The sequence below is a fragment of the Cyprinodon tularosa genome, unplaced genomic scaffold, assembly GCF_016077235.1.
Source record: "Cyprinodon tularosa strain WSP-4 unplaced genomic scaffold, ASM1607723v1 ctg319, whole genome shotgun sequence".
Lineage (NCBI taxonomy): Eukaryota > Metazoa > Chordata > Actinopteri > Cyprinodontiformes > Cyprinodontidae > Cyprinodon > Cyprinodon tularosa.
The window spans coordinates 203,781-219,844 of NW_024039029.1; the positions used below are offsets into that span (position 1 = coordinate 203,781).

General features: G+C 39.4%; 1 protein-coding gene across 6 annotated transcripts in view; it reads left to right on the plus strand.

Annotated features, from left to right (window-relative positions):
* The first annotated feature begins 1,290 nt into the window (after positions 1-1,290).
* The window catches only part of LOC119788510 (A-kinase anchor protein 13), a 197,905-nt gene continuing 183,131 nt past the window's right edge, over positions 1,291-16,064 (plus strand). For all 6 annotated transcript variants that reach the window (XM_038292879.1, XM_038292881.1, XM_038292874.1 and 3 more), the window contains exon 1: positions 1,291-1,427. The gene's annotated coding sequence lies outside the window, so the exon portion shown is untranslated. The remainder of the gene's footprint in view (positions 1,428-16,064) is intronic.

The window sequence follows — 16,064 nt, forward strand, 5'->3', positions numbered from 1 at the left end:
TATTAGAGTTGCAGCTTTTGTTTTTGTGTTGCAGCTTTTGTTTTTGTGTTACAGCTTTTGCATTTGTGTTGTGGCTTTTGTATTAATGTCGACACCTCTGGGCCACCGTAATCATCAACCCTTCATCAGCCCCAATCATTTGAAAACTTTCTGCAGTCACCCAGCAGCTGTCAGCAGGGGGAGAAAGTTGGTGTAAACTGACCAGTGCTGTTGCAGAGACTGGTGTGACAAAAACTAAACAAAAATGTGCAACAACTGACCTAATCCTCCCCCCCTTTCTCCACCCATCCGTCCTTTTTTCCCCCTTTTTCTTCTTTGTGCTGTAATGTGTCAGCTGATGTGCTGTCCCTATCTACATATGAGTGGTTTAGGGCATGACCTTCAAAATAAAAGCTGTTTTAAAAAACTTTATTTACCTCTATGTAACTTTTTTTCTCAATAACCTACATTTCAAATAATATTGAATCAAATGATAGTTATTAATAACATAGAACCACATGTTTTTCTTATAGTGTATTAATAAACACTGAAATGTTAAACCACTAAAATGACTACATAATTATGATTATAACTATTGTTGTTTACACAACTTACTAAACAACAAAGAAGCACGAAAATCACCTTTTGTAGCAGAATCTCCTACGGTTGAGCATTTCTATATGTAGAGATACTGCTATATCACCCAAGTTATTTTTGCAAATGATGCAAAAAACAAACCATTTGCATTTCTGTTCTCCATCTATCGGCTTCCTTTACTTACTTATCCTTACAGTATTGCAGGAAAGTGGTGCTTATTGAGTGAAAGAGGAGTTTCTCCTTGATCAAAGGAAACACAGGTCAACCATTTATGCACACATTAATTAAACCAAAAGGTGATTTAAAACACTGCTTTACCGACTGGACTGCATGAAAAGAGACAAAGAGGACATTTCTTTGTAATGTTAAATAGCAAATAGGATTTTATTGTCATTGTAGGTAATGTGTTGGGTTAGTTTAAGAAGGGAAATAAAGGTGTGTTTATTCAGAGATGCTTCATTGTGAAAGGACAGGATGTTGCTTCTGACTTTTTCGCAATCAGAGCGCGTGAGAAAAGTTGGAACCGGGGTGAGCCTTTCCTCCTTCTGCGGCACTCACCCACCTTTGCGCCGTTATTTTTCCCCATAACGTTGCTCTTTTCTGCCAGTTTAGTCGCTAAAAAGTTTACTAAAGCGGACTTCCTGTGCGCAGGGAACCCAGAGCAGACTCCTCCCAGCGAGTTGTCCTGGGAAACACTAACAACTGCTGCGCTCAATTGGGAGGAAAACTTTTCCACCGAGCTTCTTGTGCTGCTACACCGGGACGCTTCGGTCCAGTTGGGAGCTTTGGAGGAGCCGTAATGGGAGGATTATTATGCGTTTAAAGGCTGCGCCCTTTCCACGCTGCCTGAGGTAAGAAGGCTGCAAAGTTTCCAGCTTATTTAGCCTGGCGTGTAGACTGGGAGCTGACCGGGGCCTGCTTACTCTGCGCCTCGCTTTGTTTGGTTCCTACAGAACACGACTGGAAGAAGTTAAATGATTTTTACATTTTATTTCAGTATAGTATGAGAGATGGAATTCTGACAATTCTGACTTTTTTCTCATAATTCAGCCTTTTTCTCATATTTCAGCATATTTGCCTCATAATTCTTACTTTAATCTCATAATTCTGCCTTTTTCCCTCATAATTCTTACTTTAATCTCATAATTCTGCATTTTTTCCTCACAATTCTGCCTTTTCCCTCATAATTCTACCTTTTGTCCTCATAATTCTGCCAATTTCCTCATAATTCTTACTTTAATCACATAATTCTGCCCTTTTTCTCTGATAATTCTGCCTTTTTCCCCTAATACTTCTGCCTGTTTTTCCTCCTAATTCTGCCTTATTTCTTCATAATTCGGCCCATTTCCTTATAATTATGCCCATTTCCCCATAATTCTTACTTTAATCTCACAATTCTGCCTTTTTTCTCTGATAATCCTGCCTTTTTCTCAAAATCCTGCCTTTTTTTCATAATTCTGCCTTTTTGCCCTCATAATTCTGCCTTATTTCCTCATAATTCTGCCTTTTTCCTCATAATTCTGCCTTTTTCCTCATAATTCTGCCTTTTTCCTCATAATTTTGCCTTATTTCCTCATAATTTTGCCTTATTTCCTCATAATTTCGCCTTTTCCCCTCATAATTCTGACTTTTCCTCATATTCTGACTTTAATCTCACAATTCTGCCTTTTTTCTCACAATTCTTACTTTAATCTCAGAAATTTAGGCTTGCAGACTTAATTCTGACAGCTAACAAACACTTTTCCACCAACCTGTTTCTCTCATCTTTGTCAGTGAAGCTGGGTGCTCCCAAATCTTTTTCTATACGGTGCCCATCTACTCAGATTAAAGTCAGAATTCTGAGATTACATTTAGAACTCTGAGATTAAAGTCAGAACTCTGAGATTAAAGTCAGGATTCTGACTTTTTTCCCATAATAGACTGAAATAATATTTAAAAATCAGTTAACTTTTTTTATTTTTTCAGTGTCCCTAATCCTCTTCCATAGTTTCCAAGGTGTTTAACTGAGAGAAGAAAGTTGGTGAAAGCGCGCAGCTTTAACTTGTTGCTCGGTAGCCATGACATCCCTGCTGCTCTGCTTTCAGGGACCTTCTCACGTTTCCCTCAACTCTTAAAGACGCTTTTTAAGTCTTAAATAACTCTGAACAAATAAGGTCAAACAGCACAGGGATGATATTACTGTCAACAACTTAACATTTTAATGTTTTTTTCCTTATTTCAAGGTGAATAAATGACGTTTTACTTTATGACATGAGTGTGGGATCATCACTCCACCCAGTTGAGTTTATTATTATTTATAGATTGAGTTATAATTATGATGAATAAAGGTAATGCAAAGCTTCTACAGTTTACTTAGGGATAACTGCAATAACTAATACATGAAAGCTAACATAATCTGAATATGGATGGGAAAAGTATTCACACCTTTGGGGTAGTTTTTTTTAGGTCACAGTCACAAACCTCTGCATATTCCAATAGGATTTTATGTAATGGACTGTATGGTACTACAAGAAAGCAGCAAAAAACATTAGAAAACTAAAGCATTTATTTTCTTTTTTAATTAAGTATCTTGTTCACTGTTATTTTGCAAACTTAATCCAAGTGGATTAGAAATAATCTGGGCTCAGTTTAATCTGTTGGACTGTTTTTAAAATCTAAGCCATTTACTTGTAGTGTCGGCTATTTGTTTGATGTTTTCTTTGCCCTTTTAGAAGTTAGTGTAAAATTTATTGTATCCATCTTCCTATAATCCCCTATCCATAATATCCCCTGCAGCATGATTCTGCCACTACTGTGTTATATGGTAAGAAGCATTCATGAACTTTATGAGCAGAATTCAATTCAATTCAATTCAGTTTATTTATATAGCGCCAAATTCACAACACATGTCATCTCAAGGCACTTTACAGTTCAACCAGATCATACAGTCAAATTGATACAAAGTTTTCTATCTAAGGAAAACCAGTTGATTGCATTGACTCATTGACTCAAATACAATCCCCCACACTAAGCATGCTTGTAGCGACAGTGGAGAGGAAAAACTCCCTTTTAACAGGAAGAAACCTCCAGCAGAACCAGGCTCAGTGTGAGCGGCCATCTGCCGAGGCCGACTGGGGTTCAAGGAGACAGAAGCAGAGATACAAAAAGCAGCTGTAAAAGGCGGCCCCGCCCAGGAAACACACAGCCAGGCAGACGAGCTCCAAGGCAGCTCCCATGCCAGAGGACGAAGAGAGCACATCCACTCAGTCACGGTCAGAGAAACAGGACCACACTGGAAAACCGGCCGATCTCCAACATCTATAAACAAGGGTGTTGATAGAAGCAGCACAGCTGATGTTTCTTTCCAGGATGACGTCACAGCCAAACAGGAACAGACGAGGCAAAGCTACTCTGAGGAAAAGCAGAGAGAGCAGAAGGTTAGAGATTGAACTAACAGATTCTGCAGAATAGGAGAACAGAGAGAGAATGAAGCAGAATGATGAAATGGGGGTCCCTATGTCCTCCAAAAGTCTAAGCCTATAGCAGCATAACTATAGAGATAGCTCAGGATAACCTGAGCCACCCTAACTATAAGCTTTATCAAAAAGGAAAGTTTTAAGCCTAGCCTTAAAAGTAGACAGGGTGTCTGCCTCACGGACTAAAACTGGTAGTTGGTTCCACAGGAGAGGAGCCTGATAACTAAAAGATCTGCCTCCCATTCTACTTTTAGAAATTCTAGGAACGATTAGTAAACCTGCAGATTGAGAGCGAAGTGCTCTGTTAGGAACATAAGGAACAATCAGATCTCTGATATAAGATGGAGCTTGGCCATTTAAGGCTTTATATGTGAGAAGGAGGATTTTAAATTCTATTCTTGATTTAACAGGAAGCCAATGAAGAGAAGCCAGGATAGGCGAGATATTATCTCTCTTTTTAATTTTCATTAGAACTCTGGCTGCAGCATTTTGGATCAGCTGAAGGCTTTTAACTACAGTTTGTGGACTTCCTGATAGTAAAGAATTACAATAGTCCAGCCTTGAAGTAACAAATGCATGGACTAGTTTCTCAGCATCACCCCTGGACCGGATATTTCTAATTTTTGTAATGTTCCTCAGATGAAAGAAGGAAATTCTAGAAACCTCTTTGATGTGGGATTTAAATGACAGGTCCTGATCAAAAATAACACCAAGATTTTTTACTTTATTATCTGAAATCAGTTTAATCCCATCCAAATGAAGTGACTGGCTAATCAGTTTCTTTTTCAGAGACTCTGGTCCAAAGACTATAACTTCTGTTTTGTCTGCATTCAGGAGCAGAAAGTTAAGAGTCATCCAGGTTTTTATGTCTTCAAGACATGCCTGTAATCTATGTAATGGGTTAGCTTCATCTGGATTTATAGACAGATATAGCTGGGTATCATCAGCATAACAGTGGAAATTAATCCCATGCTGTCTAATAATTCTACCAATTGGGAGCATGTATAAAGTAAAGAGAATTGGTCCTAGCACTGATCCCTGTGGTACTCCACAGGTAACCTTTGAGCGTGTTGAAGATCTATCATTAACATGAACAAACTGAATTCGATCAGATAGATAAGATTTAAACCAGTCTAGTGCTGTTCCTTTAATTCCAACAAAATATTCAAGTCTTTCTAAAAGAATATTATGGTCAACTGTATCAAATGCAGCACTAAGATCCAACAGGACGAGCACAGATACAAGTCCATTATCTGAGGCCATGAGAATATCATTAGTGACTTTCACCAGAGCTGTTTCAGTGCTATGATGAGCTCTAAAGCCATACTGAAACTCTTCAAAAAGTTCATTATGGTGGAAGTGATCGCAAACTTGTTTGGCAACTACTTTCTCAAGAATTTTGGATAAGAAAGGAAGATTGGATATAGGTCTATAATTGACCAAGTCATCTGGGTCAAGAGACGGTTTCTTAAGCAGAGGTTTAATTACAGCGACCTTAAAAGCTTTAGGTACATATCCCTGTAACAGAGATAGATTAATCACATCTAAAATGGAGGAGGAGATCAAAGGGAATACCTCCTTAAATAACCTGGTTGGAACTGGATCTAACATACAAGTTGAAGGCTTAGATGAAGACAATAATTTTGCTAATTCAGAGAGTTCAACTGGATCAAAGCAGTCTAAACCCGGTTCAGATTCCATGACTACCTCAGGTACAATCGCGGATAGAGGAGTGCTTATGATCTTATTTTTAATAAGATCAATCTTATTTATAAAGAATCCCATAAAATCATTGCTGCTAAGAGCAGGTGGAATGGACGGTTCAACAGAGCTATGGCTCTGGGTGAGTTTGGCAACTGTATTAAAAAGAAATCTAGGATTATTCTTATTCTCCTCTATTAATGAGGAGAAGTATGCTGCTCTTGCTTTACAAAGAGTCCTCTTATACAGCAGTAAACCATTTTTCCAGACTACGAAGGACTCTCGCAGGCCTGTGGAGCGATATTTTCTCTCCAGTTTCCTAGCATTTTGCTTCAAAGTACGCAGCTCTGCATTAAACCAAGGAGCAAGCTTTCTATTTTTAACGGTTTTCATTTTCAAAGGAGCTGCGTTGTCTAAGGCAATACGCAGAGAACTAGCAACCCCATCAACAAAATCATCAACCTGTGAAGGGGAATAAGCTAAGCTTTTGCACTCTGCAGCACTGCTCAGTGACACAGATGAGAGAGAAAGTGAAGCAGATTCTTTAAAATTTATAACTGCACTATCTGATAAAGATCTACTAAAATTGAACCTTCTTTTGGGGGAGGAGAACTCTGTTAAAGTAATCCTGAAGGTTATTGGAAAGTGGTCAGAGAGGACAGGGTTGTGAGGAAATACTGTTATTTCTTCACATTCTATGCCGTATGTCAGCACAAGATCCAAAGTATGAAGATGAGAATGCGTGGGACTATTCACAATTTGAACAAAGCCAATAGTGTCTAAGATAGCATTAAAGGCTGCTCTTAAGCTATCGCCTTCAATGTCAGCATGGATGTTAAAATCTCCCACTATGATGACCCTGTCAGTATTTAATACCAAATCAGAAAGGAACTCTGAAAACTCATCTAAAAATTCAGAGTAAGGACCTGGTGGACGATACAAAGTTACAAAAAGAAGAGGTTTTCTTGCCTTGAAATTTGGATCAGGGAAATTAAGGGTTAAATGTTCAAAAGAGTTGTAGGTATTAATTGTTTTGGGAGTAATCAGTAAGTCAGACTGGAAGATTGTTGCTACTCCTCCTCCTCGCCCAGAACTTCTGGGGATGTGAAAATTTAAATAGCTTGAAGGAGTTGCCTCATTTATGCTCACATAATCCTCTTGCTGCAGCCAGGTTTCTGTAAGGCAAAACAAGTCAATGTGATTATCACAAATCAAGTCATTAACTAGTAGACTTTTAGAGGAAAGCGATCTTATGTTAAACAGACCGCATTTAATTGTTTTAACTTTTTCCCCAATTGGAGTTATTTTGATTTTAATTAGATTATCATGATTTACTCCTTTGGGAATCTTTGCTAATTTATTAGATTTTGGTCGTGGGCAAGACACTGTCTGGATGGAGTAAAGACTGCCCTTATCTGACTAGAGCGCCATCCTTCATCTGTGAAGGATAAAATTTCTTCTTTCAGTGTTCCATAAAGGTCAGGTTTGTTGGGTGCATGATGAGCTGATGTTCTGTTACCAATCAAATGCAAAATAGGTTTTCCTCTTTTTCCTGGTAGTTTGTTTCATACTCCAGAAAAGGGTTGAAGGCTGCACAGTTTTAAGGTTTTTTAACATTAAGCTTCTCCACTGCTTTATCTCACATTGCTCTTTCACTAATGTAAAGTTTTACATAGGAGCAAATTAGGTGACTTCTAAAGGCAAACGTTGGCTCTAGGTTTGATTTAGTGGTGCTTGAGGAAAGGGGGCTAAATTATAAGTTCAAGGCAGACTTTTATCCCCTAATTTGTCAGAGAATGGCCTCTGTTCTTTCAGCTTCATGCTTATGCTGCTCCTATTTTCATCCTTTTGTACATATTACTGTTTTAAAGGAAGTTACTCTACAAGCGGGGGTTTCACTTCTTTCCAGCTCATGCTGATGAGCTGTCCTGTAAACGAACACTGAGGCCCTCCTGAGTCATTTACAGCCTCCTGACCTCATCTACTTGCACATGTTCAAAGGGAGCAGGGACATTAACATGGCCGCCCCCCTGCCTCCCCTTGATTTTGCCCTAAAGTTTGCAACACAAACCTTATCTTCCTCACATAAGGGAGACTTACCTGGACTTCGTCCCACTCTGCCCAAGCCAAAGTGCACATTGTGAGGCCCATCTGCTGGCTTTTCAAAATGAGACTAAACGTTTCTTTAAGCATGTTCCTTTCAGCGACTTGTTTCATATCTGGTCTCATGTGTTTGACATCTGAATTCCTCTGCTGATTGTGAGGCTAATTGCTCTCACTAAGCTGAAATTTGATTTTGAATTCTTTTGATACCTAAAGCGTCGCTCACACTGATAACACTGGGATATGTATGTCATGAATAGTTCTTCTATTTAAAAAGGGCACTGGACTGTAAAGCAGAGTCTGTATTCACCTTTATATATGGGGTTTTCTCTACATATGGCCTGACTCGGTTACTGTTTAAAGAATGAGATAGACCTGTTATGACTTCATATTGTCTCAGAACCTGCGTGGGCCACTTCAGTGGGATGATTCCTCCTCTTCTGATAGCTATATGGTAACTTATCTGTGTCAGAGGGTAATCTGTTTGAGGAAACTGTGTGGTTTCCAGGTGGCTGCAGAGAAAGGACGGAGACATGGTGGTTTTGTGATCTTGGTCCTTTAGCAGCAAGCTGACAGAGAGGTTATCGGAGACCTAGCCTACCTGATCACAAAAAATAAATGACTACTAATTTTTAACACCCCCCTCAGCTAATGGAATACAATTACAGTGCCTCACAAACTGCAACCGTCAAATTCATCTCTGTGCACGACCACACCCTCCCGTGCAGAGGTTCTGCAACTGTTGTCGTTCACCTAAAAAAAATCCTCACTACGCGTTGGACGGTCGCAAACCCACGCAGACCTTGAGCAGAAATGCGCAGACAAAAAGCAGCTGTGATTGGTCCTTGATATGCCTTTCCGGCTGTCTGTGCGGTCGTTCTTCCTCGATTCGGTGCCGGGGCGCACCATTTTTAAAAAACGAGATTTTTGAAAACAACAACAATGGACAACTATAATGAAAGGTAAATCAGGGAGGTTCGGAAGTACAATCCGTCGAAGTTCTCACGAGTCCTCGAATAGGCTCCCACTTGTGCTTTGGCAGGAAACTGCTGTGTGTCCCTAGAAATTTAAGACCGATGGTGCAGAAGCACACCAGCAAAACTGGTTCGCGACCAGACCCAAATGACATTTGATGTGTGCGGCTGCCGAAGTCTAATCTGCCCTTTAGTTTAAAATGGGTTCCATCCGATTAATTGATAATGTCCACTTTGACAAAAGTTCTTTCAGTGTTGTACTAATACCAAAGTCCACTTGAGGGCATCACTGTAAAGTTTTATCTGGACTTTTGCTAGTGTTTGCAAGAGAAGTAATGCAAGAGCGGAAACGTGGACCAATCTCAATCCGGCCCCTGAACAATAATCCCTAAGCACTAACCTTTGGTTTGCACGTTCCTCCAGGGAGTCTGCTACGTTAAGGGCTGTCCCAAACCATATAGTTGGTAGGGCGATCGGACTGTTCAGCCCTTAAGGAGTGAGTCTGCATCAGTGAGCCTCGCTGGAATTTGTCAGCATGTGAAACGGCGATCTAATGGCGGAGGAAACGCGTGCAGTCAAATAAAAGTTCCGCTGGTTTGCTGCATATTCGTCACACTGACAGAAAATTCCAAGTTAGGAAAATGAAAAAAGGCGTCATTGGAGAAATGAACTGCATTTAACCCATCCCCTTTGGGGAGCTGTGGGCTGCCGCTGTGCAGTGCATTGGAAGCAAACAGGGGTTAAGGGTCTTTGTCTAGAGACCCACCATGGCAGTCTGTGGGAGTGGGTTTCGAACTCACAACCTTAAGATTCCAAGCCCTATGCCCTAACCACTAGGCTGCCACTGATCATTGATCCCTAAAGTGAAGGTCCTCTTTAAAAAAGTTTGATTTGACCGTATATTTATTTTAAAGATGGGGCAAAGGTAGAAAATTTAAAAAGAAATATTTAATCCTTTTTTTTTCAAGTAATTAAATAAATTGCTCATTATCTAATATGTATTTATTTCACCTTATAGTGTTATCAAAAATATCACCAATAATATTTATATATTGCACCTTTACTAAAATCAAGTTTCATTTTTACTGTTATAAAATAATATCCCAAACTTTGTTGCTCTCATGGAGCATGTTTAATTGCATCATACAAAAATTTTACAGTATATCACAACTAAAAGCCTTTGAAGTTGTGGCTTTGATCTTCGTTGCTTTGAGCTTTGATCCACCAAGAAGCCAATGGTAACACTGGAGGAGCTGCAGAGATCCACAGCTATTACTGGAGAACATGATGAGAGGACATCTGCTTTGTTAAACTGGCAGTTATGAACAAATAGCAAGAAGATCATAGTTTAATGGGAGCTAAAGTTATGTTTGGGTTTACTATAAAACATGGAAAGAACACAGTGAACTTCTGAAAGAAAGCAAAAACCAACCCTCACGTAACACTGAACAGACTATCATCAAAACATGGTGGCGGGAGTATCAGCCTGTGGGGGTGTGTTCATTCAACAGGACCGGATAAGCTTCCCAGAGTTGATAGCAAGATCCAAAAGACTATGAAATGCTGAAAGAAAAGCATCTGGAGTCCAGATTTAAATCCAATCTGTAGAAAAACCTGAAAACTGTCATTGAAAATATCATCTGGAATGAATCCATCTAATCTGAGTGATCATGAGCCATATTGCACAGGCTAAATGTACAAAATGTCAGTCTAGATGTGCATCGCTGGTTGATGCAAACCCCTAGAGGCTTGCTGCTGGAACTTATAAAATATGTTTTTAGAAAGTATCGACTAAATCATTTTCCTTCTATTTAAACACTAGCTTATGTATCACATCAATTAGTGCTAGAATCTGCCGCAGGTTTGTTGTTGCAGTTGCTGTATGTAGGGGGATTCAAGTGTTAATGATAAAAAAGAAAATGTTTTTTTTTAACAAATCTTCCACCCGATTTAATGCATTGCTGTAACAAAGTAAGATGTTTAAACAGTTTTACACCCCTCATCTAAAAATAAGGTATCACTGCCTGCTGTAATTTTAGCTGATGTCTTCAAACATTACCAATGTGTCAGAGAGTGCGTTTAACACGGTGATTTAACTCTGGCTTTCTGATACTGTGGTGTCCTCGCTGCATCCCAGCAGTGAAACTTGTTTCCATTTAACCAAAGCATATTAGCTTGATCTTTATGTCCCTCCCTGCAACATTTAGGCTCGCCCATGAGGCCGCCCCAGAGAGAAATATGTATTTATCTCCAGTACTAGACACAAATGAAAGAGGAGATGGCCTCCCATTTTAAGGACTGTAAATTTCCATGAGGATTCTGCTGGCTCCAAGCTGAACCAAGCCAATTTCTCATCTTCACAAACCCCCTAATTTAATGGTGATGGAGGATACGCACTGTGTCGGCCTTATAATTACACTGTATTTACTATAGAATGGGAGCTTCCAGGTACTCGTTCATCAGCAAGCTCTGTCTCAAGGTTTTTTTTTTGGTTTGCATGGGAGGCTGTCAGCTCAATTCCCTGCTGATGCTCACAATAAAGCCTTGACTTAGTTTTTGTTAAGAGTGGAATTGCTGGAATCCTCTTGGCCCGTCAGACAGCCGACCTTATTGTTCCAAAACAGCGACCATCACCACAGCTTGAGTAGTGTTTCAATTCTTCTGGAAAATCTCTTGTTGACTTTGTTGCTTTTCATTTGCTTGTGGCGTTGCAAAGTCGTTCCAGGCTTTCCGCTAATATTGGCATATTTGCTCCCTTGACGTATTTGTAACTCGCTGACATTGACATATGCATGGAAATTAAGCAACTGATGGTTTATGGCGTCGAAGTAGACTGAGGCTTTAAGAAGTTGCGCCTTCTAAATTCATAGTTTTCCATTGTAGCATCACTATGGTTTAAACTCCATTTAAGGAGATACTGAAGAAATTCTGGGCCAGACCAGAGTTTTCTCTGACTGCATGGAGTGTAGAATAATGGTGCAAATGCTCTTCACTTTTTCGTTGGTCACCAGTAAGATAATTTAGACCAATGGAAATGTTTCTGCCTTAATAAAAACCTACACAGATAAGAATGATGTTGATTTATCGGTCTGTAGTCATCACTCTTATGAAGATACGGCTAATGAGAATTAGACTATGCAAGCTACAAGCTGCATGTTTGTTAGAGGAAGCAGCTGGATGCAGGTTAACGCAGTAACTGGGTCAGAAATGGTCCGTTTTTTTTCTTAGAAAAGATTCAACAGGTTGCAAACCAGATTTTTTTAAATAAATACAATTAAAAACAGGATTGTTTAAAGTCGTAGGAAAGTAATTTTTAAATGTCAAATCATTCTGGGTTAAACATGTATATAAATGTACTCTTTATCAGACATTATTGTCCCAAAAGTTAAAAAAATTCTGTTTAAAGAAAAAAAAAAGCCTGTGTTTATTTTTTTTTTCTTTTCATTATCTTCTGCAGGCCAGTTAGTTCTACGTCAGCCTGAACGCCTAAATTCAGCCAATCATATATCAACGGTCATCTGTCAATCAAATTGTTTTGGTCATAGAATCTTGATTCATATGTCGCAGCTAATATATGCAATGGTTGAAATAAGAAATGGGAATAATTTCCTTTCCCATTGAGTTCTGTCTCAGTGTTCACGGTGGACGTCTGTGTCTTCAGCAGGCGTAGAGTTAACAGAACTGGCAGCGTTGCGAGGCAAGGGCTCAAACATGTACGGCTGTAAGCCTTCTACACCAAACCAAGCTTCTGCCGCCCTGGCGTCCTCTTCCACAACATCTTCGTCCCCGCTTTCCTCCTCTAAATCAAAAATGGATGATGGAGGAGACTCATCCACGACCTCCGACACTAAACTCTCCTCCTCTTCCATGTTTCCGCTGTCCATAGCGTTTCTTGACAGTGTCGTTTCTAAGTCACCATTTTGTGCTACTTGGTCCCAATTAGAAGTGAGTATTGGCATGAGTGTTGAGATTCGATACATGTCACGATACTTGGGTCACGATACGATATTATCACGATATTGCAGTATCACTATATATTTCCATATTTTCCCAAGCTATCAAAATCAAATGATGAGATAAAGCAGCAAGTGCTGTATATTTTCATCAGAAAATATTGATTAGGTATTATTATCCATGTTGTTTGGGGTTTTCTTCCACTGTAACTGCCTCAAATACAGATTTGGTGCTGCACGCACAGTTAAAGGGCTCCACAGCGCTTTCTGCCACAGCGGTGGTGCAGAGGTAGCCCATTTTCCCATCAATGTTTTATGTAACCATTTTTTTTTTTTAAATCAATACTAAGAAGTGAAAAATCGATATTATATTGGGCAGCCGAATATCACGATATATCGCCAAAACGATTATTTCCCACACCTTTAGTCCCAATGGAATCTCCCATTGGAAATCTACTAGCACTAAGTTGCTAACTGGTTAGCAAGATGCTTCCGAGACACTGGCTACAAACAGATTTTCTTGCAAACCTTCTGCCACAACAATCCCGCCCCCTTGATAATCGACCAATCACATTCACTTTATTCAGTCGTGTAAAGTTGGGCACCATTTGGGAGAATTCGGAAAAGCAACGGTTGGAACAGCCGCTTCCCTACGACTTTAAGTTAATCAAGAAAATGCTCTTTCCCGTTCATTGGGGCAAAGTCAAACATGGGCCTGGTGAGCTAAATAAATGAGTTACTGTTGACTTTTGAGGTCATGACCCCGAACAGATAACGTCGTCAACGACATCCAGGATACAGTAGATAGCTTTAGTTTTTCCTTTACAGAAGGTAAACCAAACACCACTTCCTACCAGCATCCTCTCAACTTTGCACAGACCCATGGAGGACCGTTCATGGCTGACATAATGCTTTTCTCCAATGTGGTGCACAAAGTGGCCCTGCGAAGGATAGTGAGGGAAACTTCAAAGTTTGCTGGTCCACCCCTCTGTCCATGATATTTTTCAGCGATGTTGCAGAGACAGAATCTAAAACATTATCAGGGACTCCTCGCACATAGAGCTGTCATATATCCATATTTCTATCGTTGTTGAATCGTTGTAATGAGAAGGGAGTGGTTGAACGCAGTTTTTGGTAAGATATTGTATTTCAGCTACCATGCAGACAAATGTTGCACTTCCTCTCCACACTGGATATACAATTTAGTGGCTGAGGTATTAAAGCTTACATAGAGTTGTCAGGACACTGATGAAACGAGAAAAGAGGTGGGAAAACATGTGTCCACTTTAATCAATATTGCTATATTAAGCAATACCTTTGCAATGACCTTTCTCTGATATCCCATAACATTACTCACGTTTTCTCCTTTCTAATCAAAGCTGTTTAAATGCTCAACACCTGTTAAGAAAATAAACTTAGCAAATTATATCGACTTTATGTTTGAAAATAGGCTGACAGGAAATGGGGTTAAGAGAGAGGAGGGAAGACATGCAGCAAAGGTCAAGGGGTCGCAACACCTTTTGCCACCGCCTGCCCTAGAAACTGTGCGTTAGGTTTTTATATTTCTTATTCCCACGCTGATTGTAGAAGAATGTTGTTTTGTTTTAGACTCCAGGAGTTTAAGGCTAAACAACATGTCGTGGCTGTACTGACATCATGATAGCAATGTGATTATATTGATATCAAGGCTCTAAGTGTCCTGAGCTCACACAGTGCATGTGTCTGCTGAGGCTGTGATGGTGTCTACACTGATATTAGGGCTAAACATGCTGAATGGTCACACTCTGATGAGGAGGAGATGATGGAGAAATATTTGCATTTATCTCAACGAATATGCTTAAAGCAATATTTACCAGGAATATCCACCATTGTAGGATTTTTTAATATCTCGCAGCTCCGATCTGTAATACTGGAAGCCCTAACCCCTGTGGTTTTCTCTGGTCAACTTTTACAAATGTTATTTAATGTATTTCAAAATCCTTAATATTATGGATGTAGCCACAGGCATTATAAATTCAAACTTCAAACCAAAGAAGGTAGATTTTATCTTTGTGCTTCAAGCTCTTGTGTTTTTGGCTTAAAGTGATAGGAAAGTCCTATTTAAATGTGGTACTCTTTATCAGACCATATTGTCATCAAATTTAGAAACTTTCTATTAACAAAAGAATCCTGTCTTAAAATCTGTGTTTTTTTTGTTATCTTATGCAGGCCAGTTAGTTATACGTCAGCCTGAACACCTAAATTCGGCCAATCATATATCAACGGTCATCTGTCAATCAAATTTTTTCGGTCGTAGCATCTTAATTCATATGTCGCAGCTAATATACGCAACGGTTGGAATAAGAATCAAAAAAACCGGCCACAACCAAACTTGCTTGCAAACCTTCCGCCACAACAATCCCGCCCCCTTGATAACCGACCAATTACATTCACTTTATTCACTCAAGTAAAGTCGTGCACCACTCGGGAGAATTCGGAATTTCAATGGTTGGAACAGCCGCTTCCCTGCGACTTTAAACTGTTCTCACCTATGACTTTTAATCTCTTTTATTTGGAAAGCAAGCCGATTCGTTAAAACTTTTATTTGCAGTGAGGCGATTAATTGAAGCTGCCTTTCCTTTTTTCCTGCACAAGCAGACGTAGAAACTTTCCCAGCACTTTTTTTTTTGTTTTGTTATCTAGTTGATTTCTATCTCCTCATTTCAAAGTTATTTATGTGCAGGGTTTAATCAGAAAATGACTTCCTTGTAAGTTAACCTACTAATCTGCAACCATTATAAGCTATACAGTTGTTCTTTTATCAGTTGATGTGTTGGTAAATAACACAAACAAGATAACATGGCAAAGGAAGAAGCTTTTAGACTTTATCAGAATGCCGTAATGTGAGCACAGCCAGTTAAAATAAGCATACGGATGTGGAATAAGTTAGCTGAGTTTATATTTCATAGCTGCAAAAAAAAAAAGGGAAACGCAGACCTTCCAGCTAAACAACATAGATTGTTTGGATTATTTGAGAGATATATTTAGAATATTCTCGCTGCCGAACTTGTCATCAAATAGATGCTATCTCGCTCTGGCATGTCAGTCTCACTTGGGTGGGAAAAAACCCCAAAACAAAACAACAGTGGTAATTTATCTTTCAGTGCATGAAAGGTGGTATTTTTACTGCTGCCATGTGATTAGTTTATCTAGAAACCTGTTACTAGTAATTGGAGTAATAAAACACTTGTAATTAGTGACATGGTAACACAGAAGTTGATGGACATGGCAGCTGTTAATCAGCATCTGTGGTTTTAGTGGAT